General features: G+C 31.1%; 1 long non-coding RNA gene across 1 annotated transcript in view; it reads right to left on the bottom strand.

Annotated features, from left to right (window-relative positions):
* Window positions 1-224: 224 nt before the first annotated feature.
* Window positions 225-6,797, bottom strand: part of LOC144366358 (uncharacterized) — a 57,120-nt gene continuing 50,547 nt past the window's right edge. The window contains exon 3 of the long non-coding RNA XR_013425430.1: window positions 225-318. This is a non-coding gene — a long non-coding RNA (uncharacterized LOC144366358). The remainder of the gene's footprint in view (window positions 319-6,797) is intronic.

The following is a 6,797-nucleotide window of genomic DNA, read 5'->3' as shown; positions in this document are numbered from 1 at the left end:
TAATTTTTTTCCCTTAAAAAATAGATTTGAGGTGATTATTTCAGCAACACAATCTAGATTCTGTAGGAGGATATACTGGTTGACTGTGCAGTATAGAATAAATTCTGTCCCTGCTATTCTCCATGTAGGAATGTATTAATCAGCTTAGGCTGCCATAAATTATGAAGTAGCAAAGACTAGGTAGTTTAAGGAACGAAACTTTATTTTCTCTAAATACTGCAGGCAGAAATCCCAGATCAAGAATCTAATTTCTGTGAAGTTTCTCTTCGTGGCTGCAGATGAATCACATTTTCTCTCTGTCCTCACGTGGCCTCTTCTCTGTGTGCATGTAGAGAGAAAGAGAGAGAGAGAGATCTTGAATAAATTTTATTATTATTAAGACAAGAGTCTTAAGGCATTAAGGCTCACCCATCTGATCTCAACGAATCATTTCCTCAAAAGGCACTGTTTCCAGATAGTCATATTAGGGGATAGGGCTTTAATATATGAATTGGAGGAAAGGCACAAATCAGTTTAAAACAAGGTACTGATTCATACAGCTCCAAAAGTTGCTTTTCAGTGTTATTCAAGTCATAAGAGAATTTTTACAACTTTTTTTTAAAAGGTGTCAGGGATCAGTTAAAAAAAAGAGAGAGAAAGAAGAAAATTTTGGCAAATATTGATGAAATTTAGTTTTTATTTTATATACACATATTTATGTGAATTTTATTTTATTATATCTTATAATTATGACTTTGGTTATTTCTTTAAATTAAATTTTGTTTCTTCCCAGATTTTCTAAATTCATCTTGAAAATCACTTTTTCTAACCATATGTACACCAGGGAAACACCAGTAACCTCCAGCTTTAGTAGATATTAGTGTGAAATATTATACGTCTAAAGAGAAATTCTACTGATCCCATCCAGTTAAATTACTGCAGTTCAAATTCAGGCTTATAATGTTTTTTCTCTGTCCCTTGCATACATGTCTACTCATGGATAGTCTAAGGAAATCAATCCATAGTTAGTATAGGAGATTGCAATATGAAAGAACACAATTTCATCTAGATTCTTGGATAGTATTGTTTTATTTTTAAATACAAAAAATAAAAATAGGCAATTAAATTATTAATAGTGAGGCATATTAAACCTCAAAAGAAATCTGTTACTTAATATTAAAACATTTAACATTTTAGCTACTCCCAAATAAATTGAAGTTTTCAAAGAGACAAAGTCTAATATAATGATGACAAATTGCCTTTGATGATATAACAAACTATCATTGAAAAATACCTTTACCTTGTAAAATGAATCAAGTAACTTAATGGGCCATTGTTTTCTCATCGTTAAATTATGTGTAATAATACTCATAAGTTTTTTATGAGAACATAATGATATTTTGCATGCTGCCTTACATTGTACTGGTAAGTTTACAGTAAGGAGTGCATAGTGGTATATCTTATATATATTATTTGCTTAGTAGCTTGTTTTTTTCTTTTTAGAGATTATGTTTTATTAATAAAAATGCTAATCACTTTTTATAAAATAGCAAATGTCCAACTGGTATACAAAATATGTGAATGGGAGAATGCAAGGAGAGTTTCAATTATATTCAAAGGGCAAGAGGAAGCTGTAAGAAAAGACCTGAAATGAGAGGGCAAATATCAAACAACTAAAGCTTTCAAAAAGTATAACGCCTAGAAAAAGATAATGAAGGATATATCACCAAATCAGAAATACTTTTTTCCCTGGTCTAGTTTATTTTAGAATAATTGTCTTAGAAAACTTCCAGGGAAACTTGGATATATGTAAGTTTAGAATATGAATCCATTTTTGGATTTTCAGCTTCTGATATTTACATTTCTGAAATATATTTACTGAACTGACCTGAAATCCAGGCATTATGCTTTTTTTTCTACTTCTCTCCTTCACTGTAATTCAAATAGAGGCATAACACAACCCTGAATTTTACCATGGTGTGTTAATTTAATCACTGTTAAATTAAACACAGGGCGAGTTTGATTTCAGACATGTTTTGAGAAACATCATTATTGAGAAAAAGAAAGCAACTAGTAAATTATAAACTTTTGCAAGCTGAGTTTTTATTTTTTTAAATGAAGATCAGTTCATAATATATAAAGAACAAGTAGAACTTAATAATAAACAGACAAAAAAATGAATATAAGATTTTCAAACTCTTAATTTAAAATTATTTTAGACTTATAGAACTTAGAAAGTTCCAATATATCTCTCTTTCTTAGAGGGATTATTGGGGATTGAACTCTGGGGCACTCTACCAGTCCTATTTTATATTTTATTCAGAGACAGAGTCTCAGTGAGTTGCTTAGCGCCTCACTTTTGCTAAGGCTGACTTTGAACTCGCAATCCTTCTGCCTCAGCCTCCTGAGACTCTGAGATTACAGGCATGCATCACAGTGCCTGGCTCAGTTCCTATACATCTTTTCCTAGCTTCCCTAACATTAATATCTTATATAACAGTGACATATTTATCAAAATAAAATTAATATTGATATAAAACTATTAAGTATAGACATTATTTGCACTTCAGCAGATTTTTTATAAAAGTCATTATTTCTTATATAGGATACAACCAACTAAACCACATTGCATTTAATTGCCTTGACTATTCAGTCTCTTTCAATTTTGACAGTTTATACTTTCCTTGTTTTTAGTAAACTTGGTATTTTTGATTAGTAACTGTTTTAGTCAGATTTTTTTGCTGCTATGACTAAGACCCAAACCAGAACAACTGTAAAGGAGGAAAAGTTTATTTGAAAGCTCAGTTTCAGAAGTCTTAGTCCAAAGAAGGTTTGCCCCATTCCTCAGTGCTCAGAGTGAGGCAGAACATCATGGAAAAAGAGTGAAGTGGAAGGAAGTGGCTCACATGATCATCAGCAAGGAGAGAGAGAGAGGGAGAGGGAGAGGGAGAGGGAAAAGGAGAGGGAGAGGGAGGGAGGGAGGGAGGGAGGGAGAGAGAGAGAGAGAGAGAGAGAGAGAGAGAGAGAGAGAGACTGACTCCATTCTCTACATACAAAATATATATCCTATAGCCAGACTCCTAATGAACCACTTCCTCCAGCCACATACCACTTGCCTCTACTTACCACTTATTAATACTATCAGGGATCAATTCTCTGATTAAGTTAAGGCTATAACCCAATCATTTTTCTTCCAAACCTTCTTGCATAGTTTCACGTGTGAGCTTTTTGGGGGAGAATTCATATCCAAACCATAACAGTAACAACTATAGTATTTTTTAGAATGCTTTTTAATTTGAATTTGTCTCATGTTTTCTCATAACCAAACTGGTGTTATGAACTTTTGAGAAGAATATCAGAGAAGTGTTCTCACATTATGTACTATTATCATATTAATTAGCTGTATCATGAAATTTCATCACAACAACACTGATTATAGCAGATTAAATTAACCTCAATCACTTGTTTAAGGTAGTGCTTGCTAGGCTTTTCAACTGTAAAGTTTTTTAAGTATGTTTTCTATTTCTATACACTACTTTTTAAAGTGAATTATTAAACCCAACTCACACTCAAGCAGAGGGGAAATAGGCTCTACCTCATGTAGAGAAGAGGCATCTAAATTAATTATTTGAAACAGTAATAAAATTGTAATTAGAGCTAACAAACATATAGTGAAAAAAGTAACAAGAGACGGTATAAAAATGGATAATAAACACACAAAGAGGTACTCACCTCATTATTTCCCAGGGAAATGCTAATTAAACCTCAAAAATGATGCAGCTGAATATCTACTGAAAGTTTAGAATAAAAAAGTCTGTCGATACTAAATATCAGCAAGGGCATGAAATCTAGAACAATTCAGATGAGAATACAAAAATTATTGAGCTTCATTGCACACACTAACTGGAAAAGATCAATCTTTTTACCCTTTCCCTGAAAAGAAAAACATACTTGCTACATACATTTTTGAAAATCTTATGTCCATTTAATTTTTTGTCTGTTCATTATTAGATTGTATTAATTTTTATATAATCTGAATTGTTCTTCATTTTTAAAAAATTGAAAACTCAGCTTGCAGAAGTTTATCATTCACTAGTTGCATTCTTCTTCTCAGTACTGGCAAACATCTGAAATCAAACTTCCCCTGTGTTTAATTTAGCAATAATTAAAGAATGTACAAGTACCAGTTTTAGTCATGGTATCTAAAATTGGTAAGTAAGCTAACTGTTAATCAGCAGGAGGAGGAACATGTGGCTTATCTATACATGGAACATTACCCTCAGCAATAAATAGGAATTAACTGTTAATACATGTAGTGTGTATAAATCTTCAAATTGTTATTAGAATGAAAGAAGCCAAACACCAAACAGTGCACACTGTATGATTACATTTTTGTAAAATTTGAGGAGACAAAAACTAACCTATAGTGAACAAAAGAACTTCTGAAGCCAAAGGCAGAATGGGGTGCAAAGGAGCATGAGGAAGCAATGGCAGTGACCCAAAAGTTCTGTTTTGTTTTATTGTCTTCACAGGCATATACAGGTGGTGAAACTCACTCAGTTGTACCTTTAAAAGTTTGTTGCATAAAAATACATTCTATTGAATAATATATGAGAGTGGCAGGTCGTTTTCAAAGTTATATTCGGAGTAAAATAAGCAAAAAATTGAAAATCATATTAGACTATTATGTCTTGACGACAGGGAGCGTGTTCTACTTTTGACAAATTTCACCCTTCTGATTTCAAATATCAAGTTTAAGGCATAAAATTTTGGGTCATGAAATATAACAGATATTGCCTGACTTAAAATATTTTCACCTCTTGTGTTGTGGTAATATTACCTCTCCTTTTTTCACTTAATTACCTTAATTTTACATTTCTGAAAATCCTAATGGTAGAATGTTTTAAAACTACTTATTTAAAATATATTGGAAACTTGTATTTGTGACTGCATTAAGCAGTCTAAATTGCTCTCAGAATCCCAGCATTCACTCTCATATGTGGTTATACTGACCCCAGTGCCATTATCACTTTTGCTCATCTCTCTACTGTTCAATGTATTAATTATTCTCTTGATGACTCTTGATACTAAGTATGATCTGAATGAAAATAATAACAATACATTTACATTCACATACAGAAGCCAAGACAGATGTACACGTATATGCACAATCATAAGTACCTATACATGTTTATTTTAAAACATGTTATTAGAGCCCTTCATTTCTCTTCTAGGCCCTTCATTTCATCACAACTAATTGCATCTTTGTCTCAAAACCATGTATTGAAATTATGACTCTTAATTAGAAATGCATTAATGTAGATTATGATGAAACACATAAAGAAATTTCTTAAAATTTCTTAAAAAGTAGCAGTAATTAAAGAATGTACAAGTACTAGTTTTAGTCATGATGTATGCTTTCTCATTATAAAACTGGAAAATCAGTGCAGTGTGAGGCAGTTACTATACCAATCCTACTTAAAGGACTTTGGATTTTTGAAATCTATAATAACATAGCAAGGAAATGATATGCTGAAACAATTATTAGTGTAATTTTAGTTATTGAAAGATCTAAATATCTTCCATCAGTTACAGAGCTATGAGTGCTCTAGAAATCTCTTTGCATCAGCATAAGTATTCTTCAAGGTTATTTGACATGTTGTATTTTAAAGAAGAATAATTTAATACATAGTTCCATACAGCTGAAATAAATTTACAAAATAATTTGTATAAGTATTTATTAAGCCAGAAAAAAATCCATGATAAGAATATTTTGTAGAAAGCCCTAAGAAGCTAGCTTTTTTGTAATTAGTATTTATAATAAGATTACTGACTTGAACAAAAAAAAAGCAATAAGCCCCTTCTAAAAGAAATGTAATATTAAATCTTACAGGCTCTTTAAAATGATCAGTGGCAGAACAAGGCAAAGGACTACTGGGAATTTATAGAATACAAATAACACAATTTAGATATGCAAAAGGTATTATTGTTAAAGTATCAAAATATCTGAAACAGGGGAATATGTCAATCATAGGAATAAAATAAAGACTAGATTCAATTCAAACATTGCAGTGATGGCAAAACATTTTTCCCATGTAAAAGGCTGTATAAGAAAATTGGACATACAAATACACTTAGAATTTACTGAATTGAGTATGTAATGCATTTATAATACAAGATTTGTACAAAAACAAAATATATAGGACAAACCTTAAAAATTGCACTTTGAGTCAGACAAGAGACCTTTGACATCAGTTTTAACCACAGTTTTGTTACTGTATCTAGATACTTAAATACATTTGTAAAAATTTATGCACATAGAACATTTGTTTTAAAAGAACTTAAGTGAAATAAAAGCAAAATGATATATGCTTTCTCATTAAAAAACCTGATGCATTTTGATTCACAATCATACTAGTGATTACAGACAATTTGATATTTCATGACATTGCTAAACATACATGCTTATAGATATAAAAACATTCCTGGTAGAATGCACTGACGTCTAGATATAAGCTTGGCTGAGATAAAAATGAGTACTAATAAAGGCTTGCAAAAATCCTGAACGAGATATTAACCCATGGAGAGTGTTTATTTTAAAGGAGTAGATGTATAAAAGTGATTTAAATAAAGGATGATTTAAAAGTTCAATGTAAATTGATAGGCAGAAAATTTGCACACCCCTCTAAAATTAAGGCAAATTTTCATTATTAAATAGAAGCCATTGTGATAAAGTGATTAAATTATGCTTGCACATTCATCATTTTAAGCTTTGTGCAGCATGCATTAGCAATTTGGATGTCACCATTTTGAATGTA

The sequence above is a fragment of the Ictidomys tridecemlineatus genome, chromosome 1 (genome assembly GCF_052094955.1).
Source record: "Ictidomys tridecemlineatus isolate mIctTri1 chromosome 1, mIctTri1.hap1, whole genome shotgun sequence".
In the NCBI taxonomy this organism is placed as follows: Eukaryota; Metazoa; Chordata; class Mammalia; order Rodentia; family Sciuridae; genus Ictidomys; species Ictidomys tridecemlineatus.
Note: the sequence above shows the minus strand (reverse complement) of the source record. Positions and strands in the feature narration are given on the sequence as shown.